Source organism: Alligator mississippiensis, chromosome 1 (genome assembly GCF_030867095.1).
Source record: "Alligator mississippiensis isolate rAllMis1 chromosome 1, rAllMis1, whole genome shotgun sequence".
NCBI classification, from domain to species: Eukaryota; Metazoa; Chordata; order Crocodylia; family Alligatoridae; genus Alligator; species Alligator mississippiensis.
This window is the reverse complement of record NC_081824.1, coordinates 10014867-10031285: the sequence shown is the minus strand read 5'-3', so window position 1 is coordinate 10031285 and position 16419 is coordinate 10014867.

Genomic DNA, 16419 nt, shown 5'->3' with positions numbered 1-16419 from the left:
AGTGAAGGGTGCGGGGGTGCATCATTTGAAAAGAGTTGAAATACTTCATTTGAACCTTTTCAATGAAATGCTTTGCCCCTTTCATTTTGGAAAGAGAGATGTATCCACATCTATTTCTAAAGAGTAAAAATCCACCCGAATGAAACAAAAAGGTTATTTCACATCAAAGAAACCACAATGATTATTATTTTGAGGAGTGGGGGGTGGGGAAGGGGGAAGGAGTGGAACAAAAAAGAAAATCCATATGTTCTGGGTTTATCCAAAAAATGAAGAAAAAAAAAATCTCAGTTTTTTTTTTTCAAGTCACACTTCCCTCTCTGCTGAAGAAGAAATGATTTACCCAGCCTCACTCAGGTGATTTGGAAACTTGGGAAAATGATGAGGACTTCTCTAAGGGAACCTCACCCTAGTTGCTCCATGAGTCAGGTAGGAAGAGATTCTGAACGAGCCTGGAGCGATCATTTTGGATGCCACCCAGGTGAAACTGTAGCCTCAAGGACTGGATGAGTTTTGCTTTGAATTTCAGGATTATTGTAGGACAACATTTGAAATAAAATGTATGGGGTATTAAAAGTTATTAAAATAATTTAAAAATCAATTAATCACCAGCCCTTGTGCACCATCACATTTCTCCGAGCCCTGTGAGAATGATAACTTGGATGAAGCTCAAATAGCACCTTCCTGCTTCTGCACAGATCTGCCTATTGGCAGGCATTTCCAAGCCATTTTTTCCTCTGGTTCCCTTTAAGAGAAATCCTCTTTGGAAGTTTTGGCAGCTATTTACACATGCTTCTAACTCATCTCCTAAATTCACTGGAGGTGACCTGAGCAATGAATTCTTCTGTAAAACATACAGATACCGCACAGGGAGACCTGGTCATATGTTTTTGATAACTGCTGTTTTGTATAACCACGATGAGGTCCTTCTCTACACCTATTCCCCTCTTTTCCCCACAACCCCTTGCTTTTCTAATCAACACATTATGGATGCTGAAATAAAATCTGACCAAGCAACTTATCTTGCATTAGTGGGACCCTGGTCCAATGATTACTTAAATGCATTTTCAAAGGACCCTGAATAATGATGTGTATACATATTACTGTAAATGGCTCACTTACATATGCATGGCAGGCCTCCATACCCCCTTGGATCATATCAAATCTCTCAAGGTAATCAGGGATGGGGAACCTGCCAGGTATAACCATTGAGACGGTAACCATTCTGCAGGGGGGAATTCTTTGCTAGGAGCCTGCTTACACTATCTTCATAGTGATCCCAGGAGCACATTTGAGAAATAGGGACCACCCAGTTGCTAAGCTGCATGCCAAACCCTGGGCAGCGTCGCTGATTTAGCATGGCTCTGAGAATGGGTCCAGAGCTGCACTCATGCTATCCCCAGCTTGCTGCATGGTGTGTGCTCAGCACCTTACTAAACCAGCTCACCTCCAGGCTGAGGCCTGGGCAATGCAAATTGAGTAGATGAAACACATTTCTTGGTTGTGTTCCCAAACTTACCTCAAAGGCCCATGTGCAGGGGGCTGGACCCGATGATCTGTAAGGTCCCTTCCCACCCCTAACAACTTCGAAGCTATACAAAGACCTGCCCTGCCTCAATGCTCAACAAATTCTCCAGCATGGCATTAAGGAGATATCACCATGCTGAAAACACAGATATTTGGATGGGAGGCAAAGATAATATCCTGACCATCTGCAGTTCTTAGATATGCCATACGCTATCAGGTATTCTGGTCTTTGCCAGAAGTATGGCACCACCCTTCAGTGTGCACTCATGTATCCCCAGGCTCACTTTTCCATCATGGGAAACCTGCTCCTGCTCAGGATGCCAGTCTAATGGTGAAAACACTGGACTGGGGCTCAGGAGAGTTTTGTCCAGTCCACAGCAGTGCTGCAGAGTCCCTGTGTGATTTTTGGCAAGTCATTTATTTTGGCCATGCCTCAGTTGCACGTCTCTTCCTTCTTCCTTGTTCCTTATCATCTGTCTATACAGGGGCTGCATTGCACTGTGTGCAGCAAACAGCATGATGGAGCATTTGTCCTAGGTGAGGCTGTAAAGCACTGCTGTAATACATCTAAATACAAGTAGCACTGGGGCACCTGCTAGTTGAGATGGGGTGGCTCAGCCTGCTCCCTGAGGTGTCGTGCCCAGGGCTGGTAGCTCCTTCTTTCTTCTGCAGCAGCTCGTCACAGACTCAGAACGGTGTCTCCTGCCTCTCCTGTCATTGCAGAGCCGTCTCTCTCGCGCTGCCCACAGTGACCCAGGCAGTGCGAAATGCCATTTGAAAAGCCGTACGAGCGGCCGGCACACAGCGAATTCCAAATGGCTTAGGCCATGTGGGAATAGTCTGCCTCTGCCACTCAAACCCTTCTTTTTCCCCAGGCCAGCATTAAAAATGAAGTAATGCCTCTGACCCAGGCCCATTACCATACACTGGATAAACAACGATTAGGAAATTAGGCAGGGGTGATAGCGGGTAGGGTAGGAGGAAGTTAAAACGCAAAACAAAACAGAGGACGAGGATGCTGCCGTCTCTGCTTTTAGAGTGCCCAGCTTTTCTTACTAATGCTTTTTAATAGAGAGCTATACTAAAACAGTGCGGGCTGTTGGGCATGCTGTTCTCAACATGTGGCCAACATCCTTGGCCACGCACGTTGAAAGATTAAAGAGCACACGCCCACAATTTATTACATGATTTTGCCTCCGTCATTTTATTTTGTTTTAATTTTTAACAGATAGAAGCAAATGGCAAAGGAGATGACTAACTTCCATGCTTTAAGACAATGCAGGGCTGTGTTCTGAAGAAGCCCTGTTAGGGCACTTATTCATTATGAATCGCTCATACAGATCCCCTAGAAATAAATAAATGCCATCCTTTACCAACTGTTTCCCTCCTCCCAGCCCTTTCTTTTCTTTTCCGCAGACCTACTCTGGTCTCTTAGGCTCATGCTTTCCAAACTCGGCTGGCTTAATTCAGTCATTTTAATGTCCCAGGCACTAAAGAGAATAGAAGCAGGAATCAGGTTTGTGCTGTTAGATTGATAAACAGATGCTAAGCCGATGTGACACAGATGCTACTGCTGAGCCAGGAAAAGCAGGTCAAGGTTATCAGGAGAAAGTGCAGTACTGTCTCATAGCTGTAAGCATAAAGTCCCCACGTGGAGCCAGCTTGCTCTCTCTCTCTCAGTTGTCTGGTGGTAGCAAAGGATAGTGGTATGCATGCATCTCAGGAACTTTTTTTAATTAATCACTGTAAAAAGTGGAATCATTTAACATTTTACGCATACATTTTATTATATTTACAAAGCAACTGATGAGCCACGGAGAGAAGCACAGGACATATATGGGTAGCTACTCTGTATCAGAAAGGCGCTGATTTTTCTCCCAGAGCTTACAGAGGGAACAAAAATTGCTGCCACAATCAGTCCAGAGCAAGGCCATAAACTGGACTTGATGAGCCCATTTAAATTGCACCAATATTGCGTGAGATACCCTGGCTTGTGTTATGTAGGTGGTCAAGCTGGACATCCACAATGTTGTCTTCTGCCCTTAAAAAACCTGACATTCGCAAGGTGACAGCAAACCATCTGGGTGTGGTTTCAGGGAAAACACACGCGTCCTGAAAGGATAGCACCTGAAAGACAGCCACCTAGCCGGGGTCATTTGACCCCAGCATCCTTTCCTGCCCATGGCAGCGGGTCAGACTTGATGATTGGCTTAGGTCCCTTCTGACCCTACCTACTATGAAACTATGAAGCGGTAGTATTTCGATGTAAGTTCTATAATGAATCCCTTCCTGGTACTTCTTGAAAACCCATATTATAAAAATAGAAAAATATTGACTCAGAGCGAGGAAAAAAGACTCTGCACTGCATAATGTATGGGTTTTTAACCATTAGCACGAGGTCATATTGTTCAATGGATAAAGAAAATACAGGGAGTATAACTGGGATCTATGCCCTGCTCTCTCCCCGATTTGCTGTGACTTTGAGTAAGTCACATCACTTGCCTACACCTCTGTTTTCCTTTTATGAGCTGCCTCTTCAGGCTGCAAGTGCTTGGGGAAAGTGACTTTTTCTTCTGATGCTTTTGTACAGTGGCTGGGACTATCACTTACTACATAAGATTATTGACAGCACCCAGAGGTCCCAAATGAGATTAGAGCCTGTAGGGTTTGGTATATAATAGAAATAATAAATAATAAATAGCCAGTCTGCATGAAGGTAGAGGAAGCTATGTTTGTCATAAAATCTGGTCCCATGCAGTGCCCAGGATGGACTGCAGCTTCTAAGTGCCCCACAATGTATGGTGAGGAGACTGTTGTCTGCAGAGTGCCTGCCTCTTTTGGAAGGGGGCTAGTGAATGAAGTGGAGGGGGTGCAGAAAGGAAAGGGTGGCCTCATGATTCAAGCAGATTCAAGCATCATGAGTCTATCCGGATCTCCAGGGCCTATGACGGAGATGCTGGGACCTGATCCATCCTGGTGGTGTTGTGCGGGGAGCGCCACTTTAATCATAAAGATTAAGCATAGGGCTGCATCTGCTCGGCACATGAATTTGTAAGGCAGAAGTTGGTAACTCTCCCCATTGACTGCAAGGGGAGCTGACTATCTTTGAATCACCTATGTAGGGGCTTGATTTTTAAGCATAGTGAAGCCTGAGTTGGAGGTGCCTACTGGGCCAATCTAGATTTGGCCTGTAAATCTGAATTGACAACAGCGACAGCATCAGAAGAAAGCCCAGGAAGAAATTAGTAATTCTCTCCGCCTTGTAGGGTTTGGATGGCATCCAGTAAGTAATGCATGAGGTTGCCCACTGAACAAAAGAAATAGTTACCCACTCAGTGAATATTATCCTTTCTCTGTACTGAATGAGGCACAGGACTGAGGGAAAATTAATGTCTGCCTATATAATTATAGGCTGTATCATGATAATGCATGTCCCTCACTTATACATACACAAGCAATTGTAATTCTAGCCTTGCAAACTTGTTAGTACATGATTTTGCATTGTTAGCATTCTTTTCGCGAGCTGTCATTTGGATGGCCTATATATGAAATAACAATGGACACAGTAAAATGCAAAACTACGTATAAATAGTACGTATCCTTGCATGTTTCCCTGTGTAATCATGGAACCCATACATTATAATTCTGCTATAAATTCCTGGAATGGTAAATGCCTTGATGCCCATGTTTCTGGAAACTCTGTGTGGTTTCATTCAGTCATAAACATCAGCTTCATAATAAAATGAACCGGGCTCATAATTGACATCTGCACCATTTCAGAGACAAATCTATCCCAGACATTATTCATAGTTACGTAGAGCTCAAGACCAGAAGAGGCCATTAGATCATTTAGTCTGTCCTCCTATATATCACAGGCCATTAAATTTTACCCACTTACCTTTGTGCTACCCCAACAGCTGGTGTGTGATTGAAGTCGCTCTTCCAAAGTACGCAAACAGGGTTTTAAAGAGTGTCCATGACCTGAAGATAACAAAAGATGGAAAATCCACCATCTTTCTTTGTAGCTTAAGTTGCTAAACACATTTAGAAAGTTTTTACCTGATTTTCAAGTTCAGTTTCTTTGTCTCTAGGTTGCAGCCATCTTTATTATGCCTTTCTCCACTAGGTTAAAACATAAAGTAATACCCAGCTTCCCTCCCTACCCCGCTACCCCCCCCCCCGCCATGAAAGTACTTGTACACTGTAATCAACTCACCTCTTAATCTTCTTTCAGGTAAATTGAATAGACTGAAGTTCCTCTGTTATTTTAAAGCATTTTCTCCAGCCCTCAATATTTCTCCAGCTCTTTTCTGTACCTTTGCTTTTTTCCTAATTTTTTCAACATCCTTTCTAAAATATGGGTGCCAGAAATGGTTGCAGTATTTCAATATCACTCAGCCCACTTCTCTAGGCAGAGGTAAGATCCCATCCCTACTGCTCCTTACTGATCTTCTGTTTAGACATCTAAGGATTGCATTAAACCTTGTAGCCATGGCATTATACTGTTGTCTACATGCTGACTTTTAGCCTGCCCTGGTCAATAGATGCTTCTCAGAGTCCCTGCTTTTCAGGACACCATTCCCCATTATGTAGGCTATGGTCTGCATTCCTTGTTCCTACATGTATAGCTTTGCATTTGGCTATATTAAAATGCATTTTGTTTGAAGAGGCCCAGTTTACCAGTTCTCACAGTCATTTACCACTCAAAAGCCCTGTCTACATGGCAAACTTAATCTGCTCGACAGCAGTGTCTTTAAATACACCACACAGGCAGCTTCCTAACTAGACATAGCACAGATTCACCTGCATGGCACTACAGAACAGCTAAATAAACTGGAAGTGGGTTAATTAGTACTGTCATGCATTAGCCTCTCCACAGTACGACAGGGATGTGACTACCTGTCGTGTGTGTTTGAGGCTGCTGCTGTCTGGCAAGGTTGCATAGTCATGGCTTTACAGTCTGTGGGCATGTCTACATGTGCGTTAATGCGCCATTGCTACTGCTTATTCAGTTTAATACCTGTAATATGAGGTATTACATAAATGTGCAGTAGCTGGCGCTAATGCATAGTAGCAATGGTGCACGGCCTTTTCATGATACTTAATGTGTAGTAGACAAATTATACTGTGCATTAGTGCATCAGCACAGCTTTTGCCGTGACACAGTACTGTGCAGTAGACTTCATGTACTGTGCATTAAGCGTCTCATGTAGATGAACCCCGAGCATCACAAATTTTATCACCAACAGTTTTCCATTCACTTCCAGGTCACCAACAAAAATTAGCACTGGGTCTAGTCCCATTCTCTAGAGAACTGCATAGAGGATGATTACTATTGAGCAATACTTGTTGAGATCCATCTGTTGATACAAAGATCCTGTACTCACCTGACTGCTAAAGCACGTTCACTTCGATTCATAGTGCTTGCATTTAAGGCCTTCCTATCATAAATGAGACACATGCCACACACAGTATTGGTCAAAAGGTAAAAATACTAGGAGTTCCTTAAGTATCAATTCAAAATCAGCTCTATGTACTGAGTGGAGAAGTGAAAGTTTCCCTTCCCTCTTTTCCCTATGTGCCTGTTTGGAGGCAGCATGACATCCCTTCCAGATACAACCTGCAAACACTGCCTTGTTAGAAGTCTCCTTCCACTTTTTCTATACTGCATCCATAAAACAAGCAAACCTATTAACATTTCTTATACCTACCCACCACTATCCTGTCAACCATGAGATGATCCATACCCCTTTTTACTAGAGAGGGTTTGCAACACCAAGACAGACTGAAAAACAACCAGTTTCAACTTGGAAATGTTGCCATGTTGCCTTGTGGGAGGTTTATTGGTACCTCATGTTCCTAGCGTGTGTTTCCCTCCATAATCTGTGACCCTTTGTCGAACTACGTCTCTTGTCACGCACCAGGATCTGCCCTCATGGGGGGAGGGGGGGGGTGGAGGACGGGGGGACAAGCCTTTTTGTATGACGAATCAAAATATTTTATGTTCTGGACAAAATATGTTGGCTTTTGACCCAAATAGTTTAGTTTGAGGCAATTTTTTCATAATAACAATTTTCTGCAGATGCTTTTAACAAAGCAGATGCTTTTTTTTAAAAAAAAAGGGTGTAATCAACATCCACATTTTCTGTTAAAATGGTTTGGAAGCATATTTTTTGACCAAGTCTAGGTTTTTAGGTGAAATGCACTCATTTTGTAAGGGGTGGGTATACATGGCAATATTTAGGCCCACCATGTGCTATTCAGGATGACTGACCCATTAAAGTGGAATGGATCAATGTTTATGAGATCATAAATGTTTAAGACCATATCTTATGGGGCATACTCAGTAGGCGCATCTACACAAGACACTGCGTCGCTGTAGTGATGGGCTACAGTGATGTAGCGTTGGCGGGCACTAACTGTAAGGCTGCTGCTACTGTGCAGTAGGGTCAGAAATGATCTGTGTGCCACCAGGACTGAGCTTGCAAGTACTAAATAACTGTTCAGTACCAATTGCACAGTGGGACTCGTGTAGACGTGCCCAGTTTATGCACACAATGAAGGCTCATTGACTTGAAGTCAACCAGACCCCATGAAAACCTAATGGTCCAGAAGGGCAGGTGATCAGGACCAGTGCATTGGGGTGACAAGATTGTAACTTTTTCAATTCCTGTGTCAGTTGGTGCTTTTTCACTTCTTAAGGTGACTAGACTAGAATTCAGATGGAGCAAAGGTTCTTTGGGGAGGGAAGACAGAAAGGGAGTAATCTTATATATATTTTTCCACACCATTTTCCCCAGCCCTGCAAGAGAGTTACAATCATTTCCTCTGAAAAGTGTGGCATGCAATTTTCCAACCTGCTATTTTCAGGGGCCGGCTCAATTACATTGTTTCTGCTCTAATGTGATAGTTCAGCCATTTCAAGTTAATTGTTAATCGAGCCCAGAAATAATCTCTCTTACAGAGTCTTGAAATGAAGTTGGAAGACCAAAGGAAAAACAAAAAAACAAAAAAAACAAAAAAAAAAGAAAAGGAGGGAGAAAAGAAATCAACTCTTTTATTACCTTTGTCATCTCAATAATCTCAAAAAAGGTCTTGATAGTAACAACCAGAATGGCCTCAAAGATGTTATTACAAGAGCAAAAATAATCCACATTGCTTTTCTGCCATTTTTATATTGTTTCTTTCACCTGCTAGAAAAAGAAGTAGATCATAGCTCCACAACACAAACTCCCTAGGTGCAGACCTGAGCTTTTAACTCTTGCAGTCGCATGACTCCAAGGACACTCACCAGTGGCTCTGCTGAGCCACTTAACAGCCAAATTATCAAACAGGTGAGATGAAAGCACAATAGCAGTTAATTGGATTTTACAAGCTCACACATCTCACGCAAACTGTAAAACCACTTCATTAGGAACTTCTCATCTGACTTGACAAATGTGGCTTTTCTCCAAATCTAAGGTTTTCCACTGTAGGTATTTCTATGAGATACAAACAAGTTAATAAATGTTTGAAGTCCCAGTTCCTTTACTGAGTGACCCCTTCAGAGCCTATTAACACCTGTTTTATGGAAAGCAGAGCAGGTAGCCACCTCCGCCATGTGTTGGCACTCTTTAAAAGGCTTTTAATGCTTTGTGTTTCGGGGCATAACACACTAAGATGTTCCCAGAAAAAGCCTGAGTTAAAAAAAAAAAGGAAAAACTATGATCAACCTGGTAATTGCCTAAGATAACTAAGCTGTTAGCATAGGGCTGAAAACAGAACAAACTGAGGTTTTGTTTGCACTAGAAAGTGTTGGCCAGTGAGATAAATCAATAAGGCTATTCCCCAAAACCCTCCCTAATCGAAATCCAGCTTAGTTCTTTGGGTTGCTGACAAAAATCAGCTGTATAGTAGGACCTTCACATGGTTAGCTCCCTTAGCCCCCTGGAAAGATGAGGGCTTGTGAACTAGGTAGAGGGCTATAGAGCTACAGCAAACAATTGTATGGGATTGCCGAGTGCAGCTGTTTGCTGTGACTTTTATTTCAAAAGGTGCTGCTTCTCTGGCTGGCTGTGGGACCGTAGATGCATTTGTTTGAAGTCAAAGCTGCTGCGAACAGTTGCACGGCTTATCCTTCTTTTGGCAACCCACTGCAAATTAAGCAAGTTGTGAACCATCCCCACACAACAAATCTGAGTTCGACTATACCAGCCAAAGACATGTTTTGCTCATGTAACTGCTTCTACCCTAGGGCCTTTGCAGGCATAGCTATGTTGGTTAGGGATGTGATTTTTTTCGTTCTTCCAATATAGCAGGAAACTTCTCAATGCAGAGACTAGGTCTGAATTCAAAAACTGTGCTAAGAATTAAAGAAGCAATGTTTGATTCAGCCTGGTCTTTAGACTGATGAAGTCAATGGAGGGAAAGGTTGCAATGAAATGCCACCTCAGGTGCAACAAATGCCATTTAAACTAATTCTGGATGAGCATTCCTAATTGCTCCTGTCCATTGGCATGTATAACTCCTAACTCTGGTTAATGTAAAACAACAGCTTGCAGTGTAGACACCTTGTGGAAAAAGGGCTGCTTTATGGTACGTGTGCAAATGCGATTTGCACATGTCAAAGATGCATAGAAATAAATATCCTCTATGGCCAGGGTTTTTAAAACAGTCACATGTGCAATTCCCTTTGTGTCCACTAAAATTCCCAGTCCATAATTTTATCACGGTTTGGACAAAATGGTAGAATATATTAAACCGTTCCATCCACTTCAGTGCAGTTGATGAGAGTGAATCACTAATGACTGAAGAAGGGCAAAGAAACAATTTAGACTCAATCTTTCTTGCCATGGCATTGGCAAGGAAGACCATTTTGATTTATCTAAGGTACGGATCTGTCTTACTTACCATCCTTTCCATAGGATGAAGAAAGACACATGCTCCTTCTTTCATATAATAGTGAGATCACTAGAGTATTATAATGGATAGTGGGAAATGCTTTCACCAAAGGAACTTAAAAACGGGTCAAATGAACCTCTAAATAATTCATAGCAAAACAGAGCAGTACTGTTTAAAAAAATCATGAATGAAAAAGGGGAAGGCACTGTTTCTTTCCTCCTCACACTGAAGTCAGTAGGTGTTTGCCATAATTTGACTGGCCTCAATAGTGTGCTCCCAGCTAGCTGTTTGGTGGGTTTTTTTTTTTCATCTTTAATTTGTACATCTGACTTAAACCTAGAGGTTAATGATTGTCCCCCACAAATATTCACTGGAATTCAGAAGTAACTTTCAGTGACAGGATATTGATAACCCTTTTGCTTATCCTTTTCCACCAACATTCAAAAGCTTGGGCTTTCACTAGCATGAATAGGGAATGCAAACTCCCTGCTGGGGTAGTCCAATATTCACCACAGGCGAATTTCCAAAGGCATCTTTTATTGTAAACTTTGCACTTCTCCATGTCCGAATCAGCTGTGCAGATGATTCATATAGGAAAGAGAAACACTGTGGCATGACGCAGAAGGAACTGAGGTAGCAAAGGCTCTGCATTATAACTCTGGTGCTGATATATGCCACTTGCACATACATTATGCCAACACAACATTGACAAAAATACGGTTGCAAGGGTGCTCTGGGGCTGAGAGTCAAGAATCATTCACCACAGGCCAGTTTCTGATACTCTCGCTTATTTTGAATAGCTCTTTATTCTGGGAAGGAGTCCACTACTCAAGTGGAAGTGCCTGTAGGCTGAGGTGTTATTCTGCAGTTCTGTGTGCATCACAATAAAGAGCTTGTGTAATATCCTCCTTGCTCCACCTTTGCCTGTTTCCTAGAAAATACATGGAGGCAGGCTCAGTGCCTCGCTGCAAGCCTATTGTGTTGCTCTCCATGGATGGGAAAGAAGTTTGAGTAGCTGGGGAACAACCATGCCCAGCCATTCCTTGCTCTTCCTCCAGAGGTGGTGTAAGCAGCTACTCTGGACTCCTTTAAGAAGCATTGGATGCTTGTCTTGCTGGGATCCTTTGACCCTAGCTGACTTCTTGCCCATGGGGCAATGGGCTGGACTTGATGATCTCCCTATGTCTATGAAATCTATGAGTTTCGTGGGTGCCATCAGTAGCCAGTTGCAAAGCAGACCAGTCATTAAGGCTGCTATTCTTATTCTGAAAAGCAGACCAGGCCTTATCTGGATCAGGACTGGGGCAACAGAAAAGTGGCTTAGCACCATCTTTTCCCCTCTGCTCTAGTTCTGCACTACACTCAGCCAAACCAGAGACTCTGCCCTGCAGTTTCTTTTAACTTGGATCTGAATACATCTGGCACTGTGTGCTTATCACAGTGATAAGTCAGCCTTGTGATTTATATAGTGCTTTTCATCCCCAAATGAATGCAGCTGGGAGAACCTGCCACAGCAGGGAAGTCTGTCCTTTGCACTTTAAAAACAATGATGGTTCTGAGTACGAGGCTAGGCTTCAGCCGCACAAATGCCTATTTTCCCTCCATGTTGGCTCCTTTTCCCATGTGTGGGAAAACAGCACGGCTCAGGAATGTCCAAGCCCCCACAAGTACACAGTCATGCCATTAGACATGCTAATAGGCTAATAAGTTACCATGTGCTGCTGAAGAAATTCCAGTGTGCAACAATCACTGCTCAGGGCTTGCAGGGGGACGAGAGTGCAGACAACACACTGGAGTCCCAGAAACTACTTGACGCAGGACAGATTTTGGGGAAAGACTAAGCCTGACATTTTTTTTTTCAATGTGCCAATGCAAATATAGTTACAGGAAAGTCCTAATATGCTCCTGGCTCCTACTGGATAGTATAGGAGGACGTGCTTCAGCACTTTGCAATGCTTCAGCTAAAATGGTCACTGGCCCCTTCTGAAGCACAGTCACTGCTGAGATGCTGACTCTAGACACGAAGGAGAGAACAAGGGTGGTTCACCCACTTACTAGTGGGGAATGGGAATGAAAACATAGAAACCTACCTCTCTCGTGGACTGAGGACTAAATGATCACAGTTGCATTCACACTTAGAGCAGGATAAGATGGCACCTCAGTAGCTATCGAGCTTGGGAGTTAGGAATACACTCTCTGTGTTCGAACATGCTAGACCTGCAAGTGAGAGAAAAAAACCCTGGTCATACCCAAGGCAGACAAGGTTCCTTGGGTGAATTTGATATCTTTTATTAGACCAACCCAAATGGTTGGAGAATAGTTATTAAGCAAGCTTTCAGGTTCAAAAACCCTTCGTCAGGTTAGACCAACACGGCTACAACCTAAACCCCTGGTCATACCCAATTCACTTTCCCTTTTCAGCATCTTCTTTCTGCTACTGTATGACACAGGACACTGGGCAAGATGGACCTGTGGTCTGATCCAGTAAATGGCAATTCTTGTGTTCTTCCACGAATAGTTACAATGCAGTGGTTATTTGCGGATGAAACGTCATTCTCCTTTTGCCCCAGAGTGAAGTGTCTGTATGATCAGAATCTCAGAAATGCAGTCTTTAATCATGATTAAGGGCCTTTCCTCAATAGACCATCTCTTGGCACATGGAGAAATGAATTGCTCTGCTAATCCCTATGGTATGAATGTGAACTGGAGAAAACTATCTTTGAAAGCAAGAGGCGCTGCCTTGAATCGGGCGAGGGAATGCCTGTACAAGAAATACCATACACACAAGGTATGGATAATAGAGACCTGGATGCAGCAAAGAAACATGGCTCTGAGACAACAAAAGGCAGAGCAGAGGGTCCAGCAAGGGGGACTGCTTTCCTAGGCTATATGCCACTCGCTTCTCTCTGCTTTCACTTCAGAAGTAAGCTGAGGAGGCTTTATCTAAATTTATTCTATGACAAGTTTAAATCTTACTGGGCACATCTACACAAGAAGCTAAATGCACAGTAGACTAAATCTGTTGTACATTAGTGCGTCACAGCAAAAGCTGTGCTAATACGCTAATGCACAGTGGAATTAGTCTACTGCGCATTAGCATCACTAAAAAACCATGTGCTAGTGCTCCTGCATGGTAGCTCCAGTTACTTCATATTGAGTTACTACCTCCTGCATGGTAACTCCAGTTACTGCACATTGAGTATGGGTACAAAACTTAATGTGCACTAACAATGTTGCATTAATGCATGTGTAGACACACCCACTGCATTCAGGAAACCATTTCTTTGTTATGTAAGTCCATTTTATGTCTATTTTAAATGAACCTTCCTTTGGTTAAGGGCTTCACAGATGTCCTCTGGGGGAGAACCAGGAGGCTTTGAGGAGAAGCGGCAAGGAGTGAAATGATCCTGGCATCTCTTCTCAGGGTTTGCCTATGCAGGGACTTATAGGAAAGTTATTAGGTGAAGTTACACATTATACTTAGACCACTCTAAGAACATTTAAAATGTTAGTGGCCACTTGTTACTAGTCATTATCTTGTGCAAAGTTATGCTACTTGAGGTGAGGATTGACCCTGGGTTGTGCTATCTAGCTAATGTTAGGGTAACTTTGGCCTGCTCCACGGAGATAAAATGAGAAATTTGCAGCCATCTAACATCCCAGAATACACCACTCTTTGCAGCTCTCCTCTCCAAGAGCAGGGATTGGGATCAAGTGTCCTGGCTGCTAGCCGTACCCCTGCTCACCAGTCCTTTAGAACTGTGCCTGCAAGAAATAATATTAACCTTTAACATGCGACTACTTGCTCGCACCATGTTCTGACTATAAAATCTTTTAACATTACACAGATTTAATATGATCTAAGTGTAACACGTAACTTCACTCTTAATCTGAATGAACTAACATTGGAAAATTAAAGTGAATTAAACTGTATTAAATCCCTGTGTGGAAGCTCTTATTCAGAATTAAACTGTCCTAATTTGATTTAGCTTAATTTACCTTGGAGTTAAATTGATTGAAATCCCACTTCAATTTGGAATGGGAATGACCTCAGAGGGTTTTGATGAGGTTTAACTAAGCCACTTTTACAAGTTCATTTGGATTACTTTGCTTGAGCGTGCCTATGTAGACAAGCCATCTGACTCAGTCATGGGGCATGGATCAAGGAGTCCGCTGGGGATGAGTTATGTTGCCATCAGGGCATGGTACGTGAATACAGCTGGAAGAGGCCGCAGAGTGAGCGGGGAGAGGAGAGTTTATGAAGGTGTATATTAGTGGAGCAAAGAGGGGTACTGAAAGGCATAAGCTTTCACTTCTCCCCATACCTCCTCCTACCTCTCTTACCAGCTGATACAGCTAGCAGGTACATAGGGGGCATGTCTACGTGTGCATTTTAATGCAACTCAATAAACTCCAGCACTTATCACGCTGCAGTTTACTGCTCTTGAGAGCCATGTTGATATGTGCACCCAGGACTGTAGAACATTGAGTTGGATCAGAGCAACTCCAGCTGGCAGGGAGTCTGGGGGGTCAGCCTGCCATCCTGGAGTTACTCCAACCTGGCTCAATGTGCTGCGGACGGGCTGGCTGGGGCATAAGGGTGCTCCAGTGTAAGGCTATCTAGCAGGCAGCCCCTGCACTGAACTGCCCTCGTGCCCCAGCCAGCTGGGGAAGCATCTACACATAAAAAAACACTGCAGCAGGATAGTACTTGTATTAAAAAGTACTTGTATTAACAACTTGTATTAACAAGTACTATCCTGCTATGGAGTTTATTAGTTGACTCCAGCCTAATAGCCCTGCATGTGTAGACTCTGAGATGTTTATTGTGGAGCTAATTAGCCTACTCCGCAGTAAGCGTCTCATGTAGATGTGCACAGGGAGGAATATATAAATCCATCAAAGGATGTAAAGTTATTTATTTTTTCCCTAGAGCAAGTACAGAGCAGGGGAAAAAATGTCACCTGAAGGACTCTTCCAATGCATAATACCTATACCCGGGGAAATGCACCTATTGTGAAACCCCCCCCCACTTGAGGCTGTACCTAACACCACAGTTTAGCCTTATACAAGAAAAAAAAAAAATATATATATATTTGATTTCCCATGGACCTGCCAACAGGTGATTTAAAAACAGGAAATATTTTACACACAGCTTTAATGCATTTATTTGTGTGTGCAATCTCATAGGATTTGCTGCGCCAGAATGCACCAGCACCTCTCAGCACCCGGACATGTCCAACAATAAGCTGTAGCAGATTCGTCATAGGGCAAGCTTCTCTTTTCCTTCAAACCACTCCACAGAATAACCTTGAAAATCCCGGTAGCACCTTGTTTAAAAATGTACTCGCTGCGGGATAATTATAGAGACTAATGAAATTATAGAGACCTGCATATAAGCCAAGAAGGACCCTCCTGCCCTTCTTCAGGCAGCCCCAATGTTCCCGCATATTTTCTAGCATAGCCCTGGGCACCAGCTCAATTGGACCACAACAGAACAGGTGGGAGAGTGAATCTGATACCTATACTTGCAAGTTTTCCAGTTGTATCTGCAACACAGACTTTGCTTTCACTCTAAGAGTTTGGGCTGCTTCCACAATTCAACAATCTCCCCTGTTATTAGAGATGTGACACAGCACAGATGCACGCTCCAATTCCACGTTCTTGACTTCTTCGAGGGAGAATTTTCTCTCCCTTTGCGCCTTAAAGCCTTTTTTTTTCCTTCTTCTTTTCATGTCCTGACCTCACCTTAAGGATGTTGAACAGTGGAAGGAATGCAGAGGTGATGTGTGAACTAGGACAACGCATAGGTTAGCAAGTGAAAGTAAAAGGGTGTAAGGGCATGCAACCAAGTTTAATTTACTGTAACCTAAATGTTGCAGGGGCTGGAACTGACACCACTTGAGACTCATTCGAATGAGTCTAACACCGTTTTCCAGCCAAGTCAGCATTTAAGTTGGAACTCAGCCTTCCTTACACCTACGTATTTAACAATAGGTACAGCGCACCACGGTA